Consider the following 22,924-nt stretch of genomic DNA (forward strand, 5'->3'; position numbering starts at 1 on the left):
GATGAATGGAGGGGACAGATGGGCATGGATGGATATGGATTGCAGGGCAGGCCTCAGGCAGAGAGGGGAAATGCAGGATAGGGATGAATGGAGGGGGCAGGTGACAGACAAACATGGATGGCCATGGATTGGGAGGGCAGGGCTCAGGGACAGAGGGGAATTGCTGGAAAAGGATGAATGGAGGGGGCAGGGGACAGATGGCCATGGATTGGGAGGGCACGGCTCACACTCTCTCTCTCATATACAATGTCTTTCTGACTCTCACTCTCACACACTCTGTCTCACACTGTATCACATTCACTCTCTATGTGCCACACAGTCACTCACACACTCGCTTGGTCTCATACACTCACTCAAACAGAGAATCTGTGTCTCACACACACTCTCTCTCTCGCCCACACACACACACTCTCACTCACACTGTGTCTCACATACACACTTGCACACACACTCATTCTCACACACACACTCCCTCACAAACACACTCACACCCAGACTCACGCTCTCTCTCACACAATCACACTTTCACTCTGACTCACAAACAGACACTCTCACATACACTCTCCCAAACATACACACTCCGAGGAAAACCTTGCTAGCGCCCGTTTCATTTGTGTCAGAAACGGGCCTTTTTTACTAGTATTAAATAAAAGTAACCTTATCTAATCTATCTGAGTATTATCAAATATTCCCTGCAAATCATGATATAATTATGACATCATTATTTACAGTTGGTCAACGTGGATTTTTTGCTAGAAAATAAGCACATAATAACATTTCTGAGACAAACAAAATGTTTCCTGAAAAACAACAGTCTCTTGGTGGACTAAAGAAACATATTTGCAGTATCAATATTGCTGCTGAGATGCCAATGAGTATATCCTGTAGAAGTGGGAGCACTTTGACCAGCATGTCATTGACAATATTGTTAAGCAATGTAATAAGCATTTCTGTGCATGCATTGCAGCAGTGAATTTTGAACCTGCACCTTAAAATGTAAGTGCAAATAATTTAAAGTTGGAAAATTTTTGTATGCAAATTGATTTTGAGCTTAATTATTTTAGCATTCACATTTATCATTTGTTTTAACGTGAGGTTTCTAATTACTTTAGGATGTGAAGTTTGCAAAGAATATTTAACATGCTATATATTTGTAGCCTGATCAATTTATAGCTCTGTCATAAACTGATTTGTGAGCCAAGATTTATTATTGCACACACAGCCATTTATTAGGTATAGAGAAAAATAAAAGGGGTCCTGTTATTTCAAAACCTGGGGCTAGATTTGAGATATGGTGCCTAAACAATTGGTGCCAAAAATGTTTAAGAGGTATTCTATAAGCCTCGCCTAAAGTTCAGCATGGTCTGTAGAATTAATACTTAAGCGGAGAGATTGTGCATAAATTTAGGCATCACCATTTGCATCAATGAAAAAGTGGTGCAAATGCCCATGCCAAAATTTATGTACAGATCACTACAATTATGTACGTAACTCAAAACCATGCTCCTCATCACCCCAAAACACCCATACTTATTTTATTTATTTTTATTTATTTGTTGCATTTGTACCCCACATTTTCCCACCTATTTGCAGGCTCAATGTGGCTTACATAGTACCGTCAGAGGCGTTTGCCCAGTCGATGGATAACAAATACAAAATTGTATAGTGATCGTATGAGGTATAAGTGGAGGGTCGGAATGGATGAAGATTGATCTTAGGGGGCTCACTGTCCTGGATACAATTACTCCTTTTATGGAAGGATGATACTTAGCAGTAGTACTGCAAGTCTATCACTAGGGGTCATAGGTGTCATCTTGAGTTCCTGTGGCTAGTAGGACCACTGCCTCCCTGCTTTACTAGACTACCAGAGAAACTATTGGATGAGATAGATTCCTAAAGGACAAGTCCATAGACCGCTATTAAATGGACTTGGAAAAATTCCGCATTTTTAGGTATAACTTGTCTGGAATGTTTTTACGTTTGGGGAGCGTGCCAGGTGCCCTTGACCTGGATTGGCCACTGTCGGTGACAGGATGCTGGGCTAGATGGACCTTTGGTCTTTCCCAGTATGGCACTACTTATGTACTTATGTACTTATGTACTTATGTACTTAAGTCTTGAGGGGGTTTGGGGATGGAGGGAGGGTCAGAGTATGTTGTTGACTTCTGTTTGGGAGAGCCTTATCTTAGAGAGGAGTTGTTAGGGCAGATTGATCTTATGGTGTTATTTTAGGAGACTATGAGGACCTTGATTGGGGGGCCTTGATTGAGGGGTGGTAAGTGCTGTATGAGACGGTAGCTGCTGCTCAGAGGGAATGACCAAAGGGGGTATGAGTGGAGGAGTAACCAGAGGAGGATTGGATGAGAGGGAGTATTCAGGGGTGGTAGATTAGGGGAGGAACCTTCATGTAGGTATTTGTTTATTTTTCTTTTGCTTTGTGTAGTTTTTACAGCAAGTGCATGGAACCATTTCGTGTTAGGTGTCTGCTTGCCACACCCTGTTGCTGCCAATGACCTGCCCAGATCCTGTCCTTACCCATACTATGCATATAGAGTGGGATTTTAACCATGCTGTTTCTGGTTTTAGCATGCAGTACCCATTATTTATGTTATGTTATGTTATGTTATGTTATGTTATGTTATGTTATGTTATGTTACACTTTGCTTCTATTCCGCAACAACCTATCAAGTTCAGTGCGGGTTACAAAATCAAAAAAATTTGACACAATCTCCCGGATTCTATAGAGCACGCCTGGCATTCCTCACTGAAATCTAAGTGTATTCCATAACAACATGTGTAACTTAATTGGCTTAACAAGCTAATCAGCATTGATAATACCACCTAACAGGCAATAATGAGCACTAATTGGCTATAATTAGAATTTATGTGCAGAACTCACTAAGCGTATCTGTAATGAACTGTGCCTAAATTCTAAAGCACACAGTTCAAAGGGGTATAGTCGTGGGTGGGAAAATTGGTACATTGTGGCTGTTCCAAAATTTATATGCATAGTTATAGAATATGGCCCAGTGCGCGTAAATCTATGCACAGAGAATTATGCTACATTTTCGTTGGTGTAAATGGAGGTGAGTAGTTTTAGAGGCTGGGATATCAACTAAACATATTCTATATACCGCACCTAAATCTTATAGAATACCCATAGGTGGAAATGTTTTCCGCACAGATTTTTTAAGCACCATATATAGAATCTGGCCTAAGAAATCCAAGAATTACAAAAGCAATATTCTGTCAGTTAAAAAAGATACGTTTTGAACAGCCAAGTTTTAAGGCAGTTACGGAATGCAATGCGAATATGAATTGGCAAAGAGTTCCATATCATTACAGCTCAATAATAAATTGACAATGTAAATATTCTACAAAATTTAACTCCTCTAACTGTTGGAAAAAGCAATGCATCTGATTTCTTGTTTTCCCAACAGAACTCTTATGAAGATGAATAGCCCAATTAAATAAATAAGAAGGGCCAAACCATTTAAGATTTTTAAAATAACTGTACACATCTTAAACTGCCTCTACCGGAAGCTAATGCAGATCAGTCAATAATGGAGTTATCAAATCAAACTTACAAGCTGAAAAAATTACTCGGGCCACTATGTTTCAGATCAATTGAACTTTTTTTAGCGATGTTCCAGAACTTCACGCTAACATCTATAATACCCACACTAGCTATTTAGCTCAGTTTAGTAAGCTTAAAAGTATACTATAAACAAATAAGAGGCTAGGCTCTACATCAGTAATATGTAACAAAAAAACAGACCCTCTAATTTATTAAAAAAATGTTTATTAAAATTCCAATTTAAAAACATTTGTAATAAACATACCCATAAAATGCATAATATGTGGAGTTTAGAGGGGTTTCACATTCTAGGGGAGATTCTATATATGGCGCCTAAAAATCTTTGTGGAAAACATTTTTGCCTAAGCGTATTCTATACGTGGTGCCTAGCACAGCATCTAAAACGACGTGCATCTATTTACACCAATGAAAACATGGCATAAGTAAATTTTAGAATGTTCACGAAATGCCCATTTCCGAACCCATACCCACACCCCTTTTTGCCTGCATGCATTAAAATTTTGGCGCTCTGCATTACAGAATACGCTTAGCAATTTGTGCGCGTAAATTCTAAATATTGCTAATTAGTGTTCTTTATTGCTTGTTAAGTGCTGTTAACAATGCTGATTGGCTTGTTAAGCCAATTAAGTTATGCATGCTGTTATATAATCTGCTTGGATTTCGGCACAGAATGCTAGGCATGCTACAGTGGGGGAAATAAGTATTTGATCCCTTGCTGATTTTGTAAGTTTGCCCACTGACAAAGACATGAGCAGCCCATAATTGAAGGGTAGGTTATTGATAACAGTGAGAGATAGCACATCACAAATTAAATCCGGAAAATCACATTGTGGAAAGTATATGAATTTATTTGCATTCTGCAGAGGGAAATAAGTATTTAATCCCTCTGGCAAACAAGACCTAATACTTGGTGGCAAAACCCTTGTTGGCAAGCACAGCGGTCAGACGTCTTCTGTAGTTGATGATGAGGTTTGCACACATGTCAGGAGGAATTTTGGTCCACTCCTCTTTGCAGATCATCTCTAAATCATTAAGAGTTCTGGGCTGTCGCTTGGCAACTCGCATCTTCAGCTCCCTCCATAAGTTTTCAATGGGATTAAGGTCTGGTGACTGGCTAGGCCACTCCATGACCCTAATGTGCTTCTTCCTGAGCCACTCCTTTGTTGCCTTGGCTGTATGTTTTGGGTCATTGTCGTGCTGGAAGACCCAGCCACGACCCATTTTTAAGGCCCTGGCGGAGGGAAGGAGGTTGTCACTCAGAATTGTACGGTACATGGCCCCATCCATTCTCCCATTGATGCGGTGAAGTAGTCCTGTGCCCTTAGCAGAGAAACACCCCCAAAACATAACATTTCCACCTCCATGCTTGACAGTGGGGACGGTGTTCTTTGGGTCATAGGCAGCATTTCTCTTCCTCCAAACACGGCGAGTTGAGTTCATGCCAAAGAGCTCAATTTTTGTCTCATCTGACCACAGCACCTTCTCCCAATCACTCTCGGCATCATCCAGGTGTTCACTGGCAAACTTCAGACGGGCCGTCACATGTGCCTTCCGGAGCAGGGGGACCTTGCGGGCACTGCAGGATTGCAATCCGTTATGTCGTAATGTGTTACCAATGGTTTTCGTGGTGACAGTGGTCCCAGCTGCCTTGAGATCATTGACAAGTTCCCCCCTTGTAGTTGTAGGCTGATTTCTAACCTTCCTCATGATCAAGGATACCCCACGAGGTGAGATTTTGCGTGGAGCCCCAGCTCTTTGTCGATTGACAGTCATTTTGTACTTCTTCCATTTTCTTACTATGGCACCAACAGTTGTCTCCTTCTCGCCCAGCGTCTTACTGATGGTTTTGTAGCCCATTCCAGCCTTGTGCAGGTGTATGATCTTGTCCCTGACATCCTTAGACAGCTCCTTGCTCTTGGCCATTTTGTAGAGGTTAGAGTCTGACTGATTCACTGAGTCTGTGGACAGGTGTCTTTCATACAGGTGACCATTGCCGACAGCTGTCTGTCATGCAGGTAACGAGTTGATTTGGAGCATCTACCTGGTCTGTAGGGGCCAGATCTCTTACTGGTTGGTGGGGGATCAAATACTTATTTCCCTCTGCAGAATGCAAATAAATTCATATACTTTCCACAATGTGATTTTCCGGATTTAATTTGTGATGTGCTATCTCTCACTGTTACCAATAACCTACCCTTCAATTATGGGCTGCTCATGTCTTTGTCAGTGGGCAAACTTACAAAATCAGCAAGGGATCAAATACTTATTTCCACCACTGTATATAGAATCCGGGTGTCTGTGTGCAATAAATATCTTATTCTCAGACTGCTGCAAATATCCTGACAGTTTGAAAGCAAACTGAATAATTTCTGAGTATTCCTTTTCACCACAATATATAAATATGGGAAAGTCCAAAACAAATGGAAGTGAATCAGCCTTATATAATGACATTTTGAAAGGTTAAGGCTATATATCAAATGGAAAGATTTGGTGGGCCAGTTCAGAAGCTCAGTGTCAGCCCTGTGCACTACTATGGCAAGGATCTGAGGTTAATTCCTGGGTCAGGTCTTCTGCTCTTTCAGCCTGGCAAGGCTGAAGGTGCTGCAGAGGCAGCATTCATTGCACAATGACAACATGTAATGGCCAAGTTACAGCTCCTGATTTCAGGTTTCCCAAAGCAGCCCTTGGTGCATAGCTTCAGGCTAAGCACTGTCGCTATGGTGACTAGGCTAAGCAAGTTGAAAGGGAACATAAAAGGGGAAAAATCCTCAGGCAGTTGCAAATGCAGGCTCAGGGCACAAGATCCCAGCTGTCATATAGAATAATCTAGGAACCCAAGGGAGCAGAGGAAACTTAAATGGCCTTCTCCTTAAACAAAAACAAAAAAAGAAGATAAAAAATGTATCTGATTTTACTTTTTAAGATTATGGCTCCTTTAAGACATGATTGTGTGACATATAAACATAAATACAAAAATATAAAGAGTTCCAGGCAATCAATAAAAACATCAACTGGAATATTACATGAACCAAAACTGCTCTGAAAATGTTTTCCTCTAGTGTTTTCACCACATCTTTGGCACAACAATTATAAATTTTGCAGGGGATGACAGTTTCACAGAACAATAAATTAGGAAACAGTTTAGAGTTTTTAAGGTTGCATGACAGCTTTCAGGCTCCCACTCTGTTCTACTTTCAGACATTCTTCCTTATGTCATAGGTATGTCCATCCATTTATATGTCTCTGATCCCCTTGCTGTATGAAAATAAATTAAAATTTGGTGGATGGTGCATGAAGAGCATTGAGACTTTATCTGACCTAAGGCAAATTAATCCAGCAGCAGCTGCCAACTTATCCTGGGATTTTACTGGAAGCAGCTTTCTACCTATGTGTTGCATTATTATGACGAGAGAGAATATCTAGGGAGGGTGATGTGGCTGTCTACACGGGGTTACTGAATTGGGGATTTCTGTTATATATTGTATTTTCCCCTAATTCTGTAAAAGTCACCAAAAATTGCATACACAATTTAATTAAATAAGCTAATTAGCACCAATAATTGGCTTTTTAACAAGAAATTATTGGCACTAATTACATTTAATTGAACTTTCCATACGTAAATTTTGGTGTAAAATTTTACAAGTGATCTGAAAAAGGTGGCACAGAAATAGGACAGTCATGGGTAGAACAGGGATGTTCCTAACATATACGCACATAGTTATAGGATGAAGGGGGATATGTGTGTGTCTAATGTAGGTGAATAAATTTGTACCACGTTTCAGTTGGCACACATGGCCACGCCTACAGTTAGCTGTGATTCCCAGGCATAAGTACCATTCTATAAACTGCGCCTAACTTTAAGTGCAGCGTTTTGGCGCCATATATAGAATGTAGTCCTTTATGTATGTTTTATTATAATCCCTATAGGCCTCATTATAAAGACAGAATAAATATACAAATATATCATAACATCAAATCCAATAACAGACCATCAGAGACAGAGCAAAGACCAAGTACCAAACAGACAAGAATATCAGTTGGAGGGATTGCAGGGCAAAAGCAATAAAGGGTGACTATAGATTGTGTGAACATAGATCAGAAGGAAAAGTTTTCAGAAAGAGAAAGGTAAAGTTTGCTAATGAAGCACCCAAGAGAAGGAGGGTGGATGGAGAATAACTAAAAAAAAAACAATACAGTATTGTTTGGATCAGTACATGCCTGTGCAGTAAAAACAGACATGAATTGAAATGAATCTACAAGAAGAAATAAGATGAGACCAATACTTATGCACAGAAGTAATTGCAAAGAAAAAATGTCCTTGCACAGAAACAAGAAAAGGCCTGAAAATTGGAGCCAGAGACTTCAACAACTAGGATAGCATATGCCTCTTTATGTAGAAGCAGAAATCAGTTCCATAATGCTTGTGCAAAATATAAGAATGAGTAGTATCTGCAGCCTTCAGTCTCCCATTTGAAAAGGAAGGTACCCTGCTGACCTTGATATGAAGAACTTAAAGGTCCCTCTGCTACATAATAGGGCAGTCAGAAATTTTTCATTTCATGTTATTTCTCTTGTTGTTCCTGGGGATGTTCATGTTATTTCTTTTCATTTGAGCAACATAGAGAGGGTTCAAAGCACAAAACACACAATCCAACGCACAAAAGCACCAAGAGACTTCAAAAATGGAACAAGTTTTTTTAATTCACAACATAGATCAGTCTTGTACATCAATGACCTGATGCGTATAGCCTTTATAAACTACAAGAGATTGTAGAAAGTAGAAGACAAGCAACAATATCTGGAAAAAAACCAAGAGAAGCTGGTAGAGTAGTCAGGAAAGGAAAAGTGCAAATGTTAGTGATAGGAGGAAGTGCAAAAGTAACAATGTGAGACTCAAAGGTGAAAGGGAAGAATATGTAGAAGCTGATAAAGATAAGGCGGATTTGCTTAACATATATTTCTGTTTCAGAAAACAAACACAAATAGGAAAGGGGGGAGTGGTTGACCCTGAACAATTTCAGAGGGCTGTGTTCATGAAGAGCTGGCTAAACTAATGGTGGACAAAGCAATTAGGCTGGATGACATACATCCAAGGGTACTGAAGGAACTTAGTAAAGTTCTAGCAGCTCCACTAGCTGACCTTTTTGATGCTTCTCTAGGGGTGTGAGTGGTCCCAGAAGACCGGAGAAGAACAGATGTGGTCCCTCTCCACAAAATGGAATTAAGGAAGAGGTTGGAAACTATGGGCTGGTAAGTCAGTCTCTAAGCAGCTTCCAGCACTGCTCAGATTCCAAGCTGCCTCTTTAGTTTCAATGCAGCACTGAAGGTTCTATGCTGCTTCCAGCACTGCAGACCCCAACATTCTAAAGCTGCCTCAAGCTTTAGGTCACTTCAGCTTCAATGCAGCACTGGGCATTCTAAACTGTTTTTCAGCTCTGCTTTCCCCTTTCTCCCAAGAAACTCAGGAAAGTTATCAGAAATCACTTTTTTTAAAAACACAGTTTTCCCTAAAGTTACTCTTCCCTGAATCAGGTCTTTAAAAGGCTCTCTTTTCTTTAAAACCAGCTTCTCAAAACACCAGCTTCTTTTAAAAATTAAATCATGAAATTAATGACTTTCTTTAATAATGCCCTGTCATATCCTTCAGGAGAATATTGTTTCTCTGAGATCCAAAGCTCTTCAAACTCTTTTCAGAGCTCTGACATCAACTGAAATAAATTTCTAGTTCACAACGTTTTTCTCACTCCCTACAAACAGAAGTTTTCTTTCCACTTTCTCATTAAAACAATACCCTTGGGGCATAATCGAATGGCGCTGGCCAAATCGATGGGCGGCCATCTTCGGGGCCGGCTCCGTGAAGGGGCGGAGCCAAGCATATTTTCGAAATACGCTTGGCGCCGGCCAAATCGCTCACCGGGGTTAGATGAGATGGCCGACTCTGATTTTCAGCCATAATGGAAACCGGAGCCGGCCATCTCAAATCCGGCGAAATGTAAGTCATTAGGGTGTGGGAGGAGCCAGCATTTCTAGTGCACTGGCCCCCGACATGCCAGGACACCAACCGGGCACCCTAGGGGGCACTTAAAAAAATTAATAAAAAAAACAAAATTAGCTTCCAGGTGCATAGCACCCTTCCCTTGTGTGCTGAGTCCCCCCAATCCCCCCAAAACCCACTGCCCACAACTCTACACTATTACCATAGCCCTAAGGGGTGAAGGGGGGCACCTACATGTGGGTACAGTGGGTTTTGGGGAGTTTTGGGGGGCTCCCATTTACCAGCACAAGTGTAACAGGTAGGAGGGATGGGCCTGAGTCCACCTACCTAAAGTGCACTGCACCCACTACAAACTGCTCCAGGGACCTGCATATTGTTGTCAGGGAGCTGAGTATGAAATTTGAGGCTGGCATACAGGCTGGTAAAAATGTCTGATTTTTTTTTTGTGTGTGTGTGTGGGAGGGGGGTGGTGACCACTGGGGGAGTAAGGGGAGGTGATCCCTGCTCCCCTCCGGTGGTCATCTGGTCAGTTGGGGCACTTTTTTGGGACTTGGACCTAAAAAAAAGGGTCCAAATAAAATGTACCAAATTCTCCTGACGGCCGGCTTTCTTTTTTCCATTATCGGGCGAAGCCGGCCATCTCAACGCACGCTCACTTCCTGCCTTTGCTACCATGCCGACACACCCCCTTTCAACTTTCGCCGGCCCCGCGACGGAAAGCAGTTGAAGCCGCCCAAAATTGGCTTTCGATTATGCCGATTTGGGTGGATTCAGATCACCGAATTGTGTCGGAAGATGGGCGGCGATCACTTTCGAAAATCAGCAGGTTAGTCTCCCAGACTACTAAAAAATCCTGAAATTAGAGACCTATAACCCTTTTTTCTCTTAATTTAATCTAAAACTCAGAGTGCAGCCACACTTGTCTCTGTCTCTCTTCAGGTTTTCCAACTGACTCCTACAACTGAATTTTTCCTGGTGACATCACACATTCTACCAGTCTCATGCACGTGTAGGTTCCAAACCATGCACATGCCACATCTTCAAACCTTGTACAAATAAACTCTGTCTCCTTTTAAAGACACAGATTTCTAGTCCTTTCTTAAAACAAAGAAAATAATAATAATCATCTATCTCTCACACAGCATTCTTCAGAGCTCTGATCCATGCACACAACTAATATGTCCACACATCCACACAATACCTTTCTTGCAGCTAAACCTGTATATTTCTGCAGCTCAGTCACACCAGTTCTCAGCACACAGATCACTGATGGATAAATCTCCTGATCCTCAGCATTAACACTGCCATTGCTCACCTCTCACCACAGCAGTCACTCTGCCTTGCAGCATCTCAGACAGCTACAGACTGCTCCTGACTGCCCCTGAGCCTGAAAAAGCATCAAGAGGACTTTAAAAATTCAGCCACACCTAATGTGATTGTGTTAATCAACCTTTCCCCTGCTACTGAGCTCTGGCTCCATACACTAGATCCACTAACACTCTCTCCAGCCCACCCTTGTTGATGGGTGCCTCTGCACCAATCAGAGCCGTTCCTCCAGGCATTTTTCACGCCCTTGACATCTGGGGACTTTCTCTTTCCTTGACTCTGCTGCTGGGCATGTGTGAACCATTCAGAGCAGCGCTCCTCCGGCGCTCTTCATGCCATTAACATATGGGGACTTGAGCTTGCTCCACTGCTCCTCACACCCTCCCCTCGCGGAGACCTCACTGCTCTCCCTCTGTGCATGCATGCTGATCACGCATGCACCAAAAATATGCCTCCCGAGGCCCCAGCATCCAGGACCGCCACAGCACAAAAATGCAGCTTTTCCCCGAGCTCCTCCTGCTTCTGGGAACCACAACTAAACCTCCCTTTGACAGAGCCCAGGTCCCGCAAGCCCAGAGTGCCTCCCTTCACCGGCAAGGGAGCACTTCCAGTTTGTGGGTACCCACGACTCTGCCCCCATGCCGGCTCCTGTCAGCTCGGGATTCTTCACAAGCCCCAGGTAAGTAGCTCTTTTAAATTATTATTTTTTTTTAAAACATGGATCCTTTACAGGTAGATATGATAGACGTTTAAATGCCTACGCGGCATGAATGCACAGGCAGCAAGTCTCTTTCAATTGAAATGAAGCTCTGGAACGAGGGGCAAAGGATGACGGTGAAAGGGGATAGACTCAGAAGTAACCTAAGGAAATACTTCTTCACAGAAAGGGTAGTAAATTTGTGGAACGGCCTCCTGGTGGAAGTGGTGGAGATGAAAACAGTTTCTGAATTCAATAGAGCTTGGGACAAGTATATAGGATCTCTAAGGGAGTGATAGGGAGAGTAGATGGCATGGATGGGCAGACTGGATATGTCATATGGTTTGCCTACATTTTTCTCTGTTTCTAAGTAGAATGGAAGGTGTGGAGGTTTGGGGACAGTGAGGATTTGATACAGAGCAAGGGATGGGTGTGGTTGATGGGTAGTAGATGTGGCAAGGTCTTGAGGAGGTGAGACACAGAGGAGGCAGAGCAAGAAATGTGAGGGTCAAACGGTTCAGAGTGGGGCAAACAAACAAAGGTGATGTGTAACCAACAATTCTCTACTATTTTTCACAAATGACCACTTCCACTTCTCCACTCTCCAACTCAGAAAATCCTCAAATGGGTCCAAAGACAGGTTTGGCCTTGAACTAGATGTTTTTAAAGCAGGTCTAAATCACAACATTTTTCTTTCTGGCCCCAGGGAGTCATTTTGCTATCCGTTATCGCAAAAAAATGTGTAACATGTAACACTGCCCATCTTAACACCCCCAAAACACCCCTTTTGAAGATTTTTGTTTTCATCATATATCGGGCTTAAACATTCTTTTCAAATGTTTGATTTTATGGTCTAAAACATTTTTGTGCAAGAAACACATCTATCTGCCATTTATACCATTTTTTTGAACATCTTTTGATTGTGAGCCCCAAAACTTTCAAATATGAAAGCTGCCCTTCCAAACATTTTTACAGCCTTTATCTCTGTTATTTGTAAGCCCACTTTTGGCACCTTTTCACTCACTGGGTCACTATTTATACTTTGAACTGAATAGCATGAATAAAAGAATCCATTGTGCAATATGTAAAATAATATAAAGCATAATTTAGAAACTGCTGCTTTGGGGAAAATTTGAAGCAATTTATCACCAAAGCTCATTTAAATACAGCATTTCTCTATCGATTTTCTGTATTGATGGGAGGATGGATTATTGTTCTGTTTGACCAAGGTCCAGTACTCAAGGCTCTGCATTACTCTGTCTGTGTTCAACCTTGTGCCTTCATTGTATACAACAAATGATTGCTAATGTGTTTGTCGGATCTGTGAGAAATCTCACATACCCAATTCTATCTTGACTAGCTCTAACATTGCACTAAATAGGCATATTGATTTTAGTGGAATTATTTAGCCGTGATCAAAGTAAATTGTTTGTGTATAATTCTCCAACATTCAAATATAGCACAAAGCAAAGTTTAAATATCCAGTCCTTTTTTTTCTTATTAAATGCGTTCAATACTTTTGCGTCTTCTATCCATGTCTGATCTATAAACAAATGAATGGAAAATGAGCCTAATAAATCATCAGTGATAAGTCTCAGAACCCCACTGTTTCTTCTAACTGAATACTAAATGAACCTGGTTAAAGATAAAAAGGGACTGGGCAATGAGTGAACATTATTACTGTGAACTGTTTATAACCTTTTGCAGTTCTTTTGTAAATTTTAATGAAAATCCATTGCCTACTTTATTGTATTGAAATCAGAATAATCAATTAACTGGCAGCCAAGTTTAAATTTATCTTGCAATCGCTCCATTGTTTTGTTGGCTTTTATTTTTCAATGTTTTAGGTATTTATTTATTTTTAAAGTAAGACCTAGTTGAAAAAGACTTAGAGGATGTGGCTTGATATAGATGTGGATAAGGATGCTACTTTATTATCCAGGCTTATTTTCGAAAGAGAAGGGCGCCCATCTTTCGACACAAGTCGGGAGATGGGCGTCCTTCTCTCAGGGTCGCCCAAATCGGCTTAATCAAAAGCCGATTTTGGGCGTCCCCAACTGCTTCCCGTCACGGGGATGACCAAAGTTCCCGGGGGGCATGTCGGAGGCATAGCGAAGGCGGGACTGGGGCGTGCCTAACAGATGGGCGTCCTCAAGTGATAATTGAAAAAGAAGGGCGTCCCTGACGAACACTTGGCCGACTTTACTTGGTCCTTTTTTTTTACGACCAAACCACAAAAATGAGCAGATGACCACCGGAGGGAATCAGGGATGACCACTCCCTCAGTGGTCACTAACCACCTCTCACCCTGAAAAAAACAACTTTAAAAACTTTTGTCTTTTTCTTAGAGTATGGGTGAAGGATCTCCTTCGCTATGCCTCCTTCCCTGCGACGGCAGTTGAGGGCGTCCTTCGCTATTTATTTAGTTAGATTTTGCTCACACCTTTTTCAGTATTAGCTCAAGGTGAGTTACATTCAGGTACACTGGATATTTCTATGCCTCCGTCCCTGCAACGGCAGTTCAGGACGTCCTTCAATATGCCACTGTCTGCGCGATGGCAGTTGAAGACATCCAAAATGTGGATGTTTGTGAGAAGGATGTCCATGCCTGGATGTTTCTGTGAGAAGGATGTCCATGCCTGCTATGCCTCTGACACCCCCTTTATTTATCTGGATTTTGGATCACAAGTAGCAGCTGTGGGATTTGAACTGGCCACCTCTGGATTGCAAGACCAGGGCAATAACCACTCCTCCACTCCATGCCACTTCTCCACTCCACTCCCTTGAAATTTGGTCATTCCTGGGGGGGGGGGCAGTATGCAGGTCCCTGGGGGGAGTTATGTGTGTGTCAGCAGAGGCATAACGAGGGCGTGGAGGTCCTTCTTTCAAACATTTTGGACGTCCTCAACTGCCCCCCCCCCCCACAGGGATGGCCAAATTTCAAGGGAGTGGAGTGGAGGATTGGCCTAGTGGAGGAGAGGCATAGCAGGCATGGACGTCCTTCTCACAGAAACATCCAGGCATGGACATCCTTCTCACAAACATCCACATTTTGGACGTCTTCAACTGCCATCGCACGGACGGAGGCATATCGAAGGATGTCCTCAACTGCCGTTGCAGGGACGGAGGCATAGAAATATCCAGTGTACCTGAATGTAACTCACCTTGAGCTACTACTGAAAAACGTGTGAGCAAAATCTAAATAAATAAATAGCGAAGGACATCCTCAACTGCCGTCGCAGGGATGGAGGCATATCAAAGGACATCCTCAACTGCCATTGCAGACACAGGAGCATAGAAATATCCAGTGTACCTGAATGTAACTCACCTTGAGCTATTACTGAAAAAGGTGTGAGCAAAATCTAAATAAATAAATAGCAAAGGATGTCCTCAACTGCCGTTGCGGAGGCATAGCGAAGGACATCCTTTACCCATACTATAAAAAAAGACAAAAGTTTTTAAAGTTGTTTTTTTCGGGGTGGGAGGTGGTTAGTGACCACTGCATGCCTTTTTCCATTCAGTTAGTGCATCAGTTAGTCCACTACAGTGCCCCCTAGGGTGCCCGGTTGATGTCCTGGCATGTCAGGGGGAACAGTGCATTACGAATGCTGGCTCCTCCCATGACCAAAGGGCTTGCATTTGGTCGTTTTTGAGATGGGCATTCTCGGTTTCCATTATCACCGAAAACAGGGGATGACTATCTCTAAGGTCGACCTAAATGTTGAGATTTGGGCGTCCCCGACCGTATTATTGAAACGAAAGATGGACGCCCATCTTGTTTCGATAATACGGGTTTCCCTGCCCCTTCACCGGGACGTCCTTAGAGATGGGTGCCCTTAGATATGGTTGTCCCCGTTCGATTATGCCCCTCCATGTCTCTCAGTCTTAGTACAGTTGTGGCTTATGATTTTCTCTGTGTTTCTGCAAAAAGCCTACATCAGGAGTCTTGACAAAGATGTTATCCTGGAGCGGATGTCAGCATATGAGTACACAATACATGTGCTGATGCTAGCAGAGGCCCCCTTTTAGTGCAACTTAGTAAAAGACCTCATAATGTGCGTTTATGCCCTTTCACACATTAGCCCTGGGATTCTATATAGCACGCCTAGAGACCGGTGTCAAAATTCAAGCAGATTCTATATCAGCATGTGTAACTTAATTGGCTTAAAAAGCTAATTAGAACTGATAACAGCAATTAACAAGCAATAATGCACACTAATTGGCAATAATTAGAATTTACGCTTACAACTCACTAACCAGCTTATTTTCAAAAGAGAAAAACGCCTATAGTGGGACCTAAATCGGGAGATAGACATTTGTCTCGCAAAGGCGCCCAAATCAGTATAATTGAAAGCTGATTTTGGGCGTTTCCAACTGCACTCCATCGCGGAAACGAATAAAGTTGATGGGGGCGTGTCAGAGGCGTGGTGGAGGTGGAACTGGGGCGTGGTTATCAGCCGAGGAGAGATGGGCGTCTTTAGCTGATAATCGAAAAAAAAGGCTTTTTGACCGTGATTTTGGGTCACTTTTTTTGGACCCTTTTTTTTCACGAACAAGTCCCAAAAAAGTGACCCAACTGCCCAGATGACCACTGGAGGGAATCGGGGATGACCTTCCGGACTCCCCCAGTGGTCACTAACCCCCTCCCACCAAAAACCCCCCACTTTAAAAACTTTTTTTCCAGCCTGTATGCCAGCCTCAAATGCCGTACCCACCTCCATGACAGCAGAATGTGTTCGATCCTGTCACAGCCTTTCCCTGGATCAGATGTGGCTCTCGGGTGCACTACAGGGTCACATCAGCATTGCATTGTGGTGGGTGTAGGGTATTGGGCTCTGTGATTTCATTAGCTTGTGTTACAGTCTCACGATGTTGGTAGTTGGTAGGCTCTTCTCCCATGGTGCTTTTCCCCCTGCCTACTGATTCAGAGTGTGCCCTGTTGTGTTTCCTGTTGTAGTCCATGCGGTAATGGCCATTTTTGTAAGCCAGTTTTAGTTCCCTTTCCTGTGTTAGCCACGTTACAGAACTTAGTTCTTACCTTGAATGTGGCTGAAAGAGGACATTGTACAGCATTCTGCCAGCTCTGACCTACTGCTCATCTCAGTACCAGGGAGACTCGTTGCCAGTGGAGCACAACCTCTGATCTGCAGTTAACTGTGAGTAAAGGCAGTTATTCCAATAAAGGACGTTTTGGAGAGATTAGTCTTCAGGTGTCAACTGGTATGCCAATGTTATATAGCAGCAACAAGTCCTAGAGGCCTGCGTGTATGCAGGTCCCTGGAGCACTTTTAGTGGGTACCGCAGTGCACTTCAGCCAGGTGGCCCCAGGCCCATCCCCCCCACCTGTAACACTTGTGCTGGTAAATGGGAGGCCTCCAAAACCCACTATACCCACATGTAGGTGCCCCCTTCACCTCTAAGAGCTATGGTAGTGTTGTACATTTGTGGGTAGTGGGTTTTGGGGGAGGGGGGTTGGGAGCTCAGCACCCGTGGTAAGGGAGCTATGCATGTGGGAGCTTTTTCTGAAGTCCACCGCACTGACCTAGGGTGCCCAGTTGGTGTCCTAGCATATCAGGGGGGGGGGGGGGGCGAGTGTACTACGAATTGTGGCCCCTCCCACAACCAAATGGCTCGGATTAGGACGTTTTTGAGCTGGGCGTTTTTAGTTTCCATTATCGCTAAAAAAAAACAAACGCCCAGCTAAAAAACGTCTGTTTTTTCGAAAATAAGGTTCGTCCCGCCCCTTCACGGACCCGTTCTCAGAGATAAACGCCCATGGAGATAGGCGTTTCCATTCGATTATGCCCCTCTAAGCGTACTTTGTAACACACTGCATCTAACCTCTAACGCATGCAGACAAAAAGGGGCATGGTTATGGGCAGGGAAATGCATGTTTTGTGGGCGTTCTTAAATTTGTACATGTAGTTATAGAATATGGATCAATGTGCTTAAATCTACATGCCGGGACTTCTGTCATGTTTTCATTGGTGTAAATAGATGCATGTAGTTTTAGGTGCTGGGATATCAACTAAGCATATTCTATATACTGCGCCTAAACCGAGACACCACTTATAGAATATGTTTAGGCGAAAATGTTTTCTTCACAGATTTTTTAGGTGTCATATATAGAATCCCCCCCCCCCCCCCCCAGGGGCAAATTATCAAAAATTTCTTCAATTTACTCTTTAAGCACACTAATGATACCTTAAAATGTTCCTGCTCCCTGTCAGTCCCCTTTCTTTTTCACCTCCAAAATTTGGCTGTTTTGTTAATCTCTGCTCAGGTTGGTCTCTTCCTACATCTTTCTATCTCTTTCTCTGGTACACTACTGCTGTGCATAAAACTCTTAGGAAAATGATGATTTTACAAACTCTTCAAATACGATTCAATCCCCCTCCTTGGAACTTATATAAATAGATGCTGTAAATTAGTGGCATGTTAAAACTAGGTACTTCGTTATATGAAGCGTTTGGTGGTTGTTGTGCTATTTTTGCACCTGCCAGTCTTGTTAAATGCCAAAGCAATTTTTTTTAAAGCAGACATGAATCCTGAGTTATATATCCAGCAATATATATGCAAATTTTAAAAAATTCAAAGAGTACTTACATTTCTTTTTTCTTGAACTATATGACACATTACTAAAGTCTGGCATAGCTGTGTTTGTGCAAATCCTCGATAAGTCATCGCCTTAAAGAAAATAAGTAAAAGAAGTAAAAATATTAAGCTAAAATATTCAGCAACATATAGTTTTTCATTTTCATTAGTTCTACTTACAGATTTCTGAGGAAATCTCTCTTTGCCTTAGCATATTGAGCTTTTCAGAAAAAAAAAAACCTGATTTATCAAGGGTGTTTCACAGGCTCAACATGGGAGAAAAACCTTGATAAAATAGGTGCAATATTTATTTTTATTTTGAAGAAGGATACTGCTTATCATGAAAAAGTAATGTTGTGATTGAGTCCTTTCTTTGTTTTAGATGTGTTCAGTCCTTTTGCCAAGGTATTGAGGGTCTGATTCAGACTTGCTTTTATGCCATTACAGACTGGATAAAACAAAGTTTTCCTTTAGTGGTGTTGGTGGGGGTAGAGATGGGTTTGTTACTTTTTAAAAGTACTTAAGTAAAAAGTAAAAGTACTGGCTTCAAAAGTAGTGAAGTAAAAGTAGGAAGTCTTATCCAAAAAATGTACTCAAGTAAATGTAATACAGTAGAGCTCTTAAAATTACTTTTTTACTACAAAGTAAAAAGTATTCTTAACAAGTTGGATCACAGAGGGTCCTGTTTACTATACTGCGCTGTAGGCGCGCAAAAGCTTTAGCGTGCGCTAATGCTAAAGACACCCATAGAAATATAATGGGTGTCTTTATCGTTAGTGTGCACTAAAAAGTTAGCACACCTACAGCGCGGCTTAGTGAGCAAGACCCAGAATCTAGTAAGTATTCAAGCTAACTTCCAGGGAGTCACACAAGGGCCCTCCTAGAAAAAACAAAACAAAAAACAATACCCTAAATGTTGCAGTGGGCAGAAAAACATTAATACACCTATTGGAAAACAAAACAAACTGGATTGGTACAGATTAGTCCTACGCAGACAGTTGATGCTAACAGAATACCTGGCCTTTTTCACACATGAACAGAGGAAGCCCCTCATGAAGTATAGAATAAGTAACTACAAATTAAAAGTAGACATATGTACAAGAAAATTAACCTGAACCCCTGAGAAACCATACTCTGCATACAGTGGAAAACCAAAGAAACAGAAAGAGTGGCATGTCCCTTTGAACCTTGCGAAATATAAAGAGAGCAGATGTAAATTTCAAAAACTTACATATTCAATTGCTATATTAAAAATTAACAAATAAAACAAAAGCAGAAAATAAAGTGATACCTTTTTATTGGACTAATGGATTACATTTTTTGACTAGTTGTTAGTGGTCAAAACTTTCTTCCTTAAGTCAGGACAAGCATACTATTACAGCGGTATACTGTCCAGACCTAAAGAAGTATGGTTTGGTCTCCGAAAGTTAGTAAAAAATGTATATATTCCAATTTCAAGGTGTCACCTTATTATTTTTTTTTGTATTTTTCCATGTGTCATTTTCTCCATTTTTCTTCACCTCTTCCACTATAACCAACTCCAACATTGATCTGTTCCAGCTCTGAAGTTTCTTGAACACCCCCAATACTTTGACTGTGTCCAGAGAGGTGTAATTTATATTGGGTTTAGCATCCCCAATCATTTTGAAAAGTTGACTCCAATGCCCCCACCTATCCAGTCTTGCCCAAATTCCCTCATTCTACACATCCCATAGCCTCTCTCCCCCTTTTATCCAGTATCGCTCCATCTCTCTCTGTCACTCTCTCTCTCTCTTCCCCTCCCCTCTCCTCCAGCCTTCCATATTTCTCTCTTCCTCCCCACCTATCCAGTCTTGCCCAATTTCCCTCTCTCCCAGCCCATAGCCACTATCTCGTCCCCCCTTTATCCAGTATCGCTCCATCTCCCTCTGTCACTCTCTCTCTCTCTTTCCATCCCCATCCATTGTGAGAAAGGGGGTGGCAAACCGGAGGGGTGGTGGAGGAAAGGGCTATCTGTGCCCGCCAGGGATCAAAAGAAGAAAGAGTGGGACTATAAGAACTACAAGTCCCAGAAGCCCGAGCTGAGCAGGAAGCAGGAGTGGGAGGAGAAGTCCTCTCAGAGGGGGAAGGGGGAGGAGGTTGATTGGGAGATGAAGTTAGAGGGAGGGGATGAGGAACACCTGTGGGAGAAGGGAGTGGTGGAACAGATGGATTGGCAAGGGGGGGAAGGGGGAGGGGAAACAGAGGAAATGGATATCTCAGCATTTGCTCAGGGCCATGAGGAGAGGAGAAAGAGGGCTGTGCATACTGGATCACAAAAGGTATGAATTCTTTAACCCAGTGGGTGGTTGTCAGGAGTTAGTGCTGACAAATGAGGGAGGTGGGTCTCTGGGTGTAGCCAGTATGCAGTGCTAAACCTAGAGGAATTCATACCGTAGGGGAAACTTTGGAACTTTATAGTGTTGCTTGAGAAAGCTGAACTGTGTGATAAGCATTTGATTCTGAATAGAGACTCTAAAGAAAGGGGCCTGTGCCAGGAACAGGTCCCGGTCCCGAGGCCTGGTCGGGGACTTAATAGCCGGACTGGAAAGAACCTAGGCGGCTAGTCTATGAGGAGTGGGACTTCACCAGGAAACAGATACTTGCCAGTAGCCGGTAGGGGTTGAACTAGGGGGTGGGCTACTGGCTGGAGAGAACACAACGGTGTAAGCCTGAGGGAGGTTTGCATAACTTGCAAGGATTGCAGACAGCACGGAGAGGTGCGGCTGGATGGTAGACAGCACGGAGAGGTGCAACTAGAGAGCAGACAGCCCGGAGAGGAGCAGGAGTCTGACAGTGGTGCGGCTGGAGTACAGACAGCACGGAGAGGTGCAGCTGGATTGTAGACAGCACGGAGAGGTGCAGCTAGAGCGCAGACAGCCCGGAGAGGAGCAGGAGTCTGACATTTGGTGGCAGTGGTGGGATCGGTCGAGCCCGAGTTCCAGTAAGCCGAGGAGGAGGACGGAGGATCGAGACGGACCAGAAAGCTGGGGAGCTTGAACCCGAAGGCGAACAAACCTCCTGCTTCCGGTGAGCATAGTGGGAGCAGGGGGGGATTGGAGGGCGAAGTGGAAGTGTTGTGAAAGTCCACACTTGGGTTTTGTTTTCTCTTGTGTTTTCTTATAGGAAGAAGATTAAAGTTATCGGGATGGATCCGAAAGAGATGTTTGCCTTTATGACTCACCAATTTCAAAAGCAACAAGAGATGGCACATAAACTTATGGAGGAGTCGTTGGCAGCTTCCCGAGCACAGCAGCAGCCACTTTTGGACCTATTTCAGGAATTTCTGCGGACTGGAGGACGAATGTCCGGACCTAACGAAAATGGGACAACCGTGCGGGGCGAAGGGGCTGCTGGACTGGTAGGACCTGTGGGGGTGAACTGGTTACCTTGGGGAAAATTAACTGAAGCAGATAATATCGAAGATTATCTGGGGGCCTTTGAGAGGGTGGCGGTGACAGCAGGATGGCCTCAGGAGCAATGGACCCTAAGACTAGCTCCTGCGCTGGCTGGGGAAGCTTTAGCGGCTTTTCGGGCCCTACCTACAGGACAAATAACAGACTACCCAAGGCTGAAAGCCGCTATTTTGGATAGGTTTGGGCTAAGCAAGCATACGTACCGAAGGAGGTTTCGGGAGTTCAGGTGGGTGGAGGGAGAGACACCTAGGGTACTTGCTCAGAAACTAAGTGATTTGGCAGGAAAATGGTTAGAGCCTGAAAGACGGTCCATGCAACAGGTAATGGAAGACCTGGTGCTGGAACAGTTCTTGGAGTCCTTACCTAGAGGGCTTCAGGTTGACTTGATTAAGCGAGGCTGCAGTACCCTCGAGGAGGCAATCCAGAGCATGGATTGTTTCCTAGAGTCGCAGCATTGTGCCCACAGGGGAACCCCGCCGGGAGGGGGAAGGGGAGGTCCGAAAGGGCATCAGGTTCCCGAAGGTAGGGGCATGAGAGTGTGGGAGGGGAGTAAAGGGGAAGAAAGAATGTGTTATCGTTGTGGGCGGAAGGGCCATGTGAGGAGAGACTGTGTGGTGAAGTTACAATTGGTGGCTGGAGGGGGAAAGGGGGGCAGGGAGGAGTTCTGCCAACGGGTAGAAGTTATGGGGGTGGGGGTGGAGGGGCTGTTGGACTCTGGAGCAGACCAAACTATGCTAGCCCAGTCCTTGTGGGAGAGGATCAGGGAAAAGGGGGTTGGGGGAGGGGGGAAGAAAGGGCGAGAGGTCACCATACAGTGTGTGCATGGGACTTCCAGTAGGTACCCGTTGCGGCAGGTGAGGATCGTAGGCCCTTTGGGGGCTCATTGGGTCTGGGTGGCGGTACTACCTAGGTTGCCTCAGGCCCTTATCTTGGGAAGGGATTGGCCCCCATTTTCGCAATATTTGAAAGAGAGAGAGGGGTTAGTAGTTACCCGGTCCCAACGGGGTGCGGAGGGAACGGAGCAGGAGCAGGCTTTGGCCCAGATATTTCCGTTTCAGATGGAGATATTGGGGAACCCGGGGAAAACCAGGGATTCGGGGGGCATAGGAAGACGGGGCAGCGTCAGCGGGCTCAGTCTATGAAAGACTTGGAGCAGACGGCGGATTTCCCTGAGGAGGCAGGGGAGGTGCAGGAACAATTCCCCTCTTTTAAGAGGGAACAGCAAGCCGACCCTACTCTGCAATATGCTTGGACGCGGGCAAGGGAGGGGGACAGGGAGG

This window comes from Microcaecilia unicolor, chromosome 10, assembly GCF_901765095.1.
Source record: "Microcaecilia unicolor chromosome 10, aMicUni1.1, whole genome shotgun sequence".
Taxonomy (NCBI): Eukaryota; Metazoa; Chordata; class Amphibia; order Gymnophiona; family Siphonopidae; genus Microcaecilia; species Microcaecilia unicolor.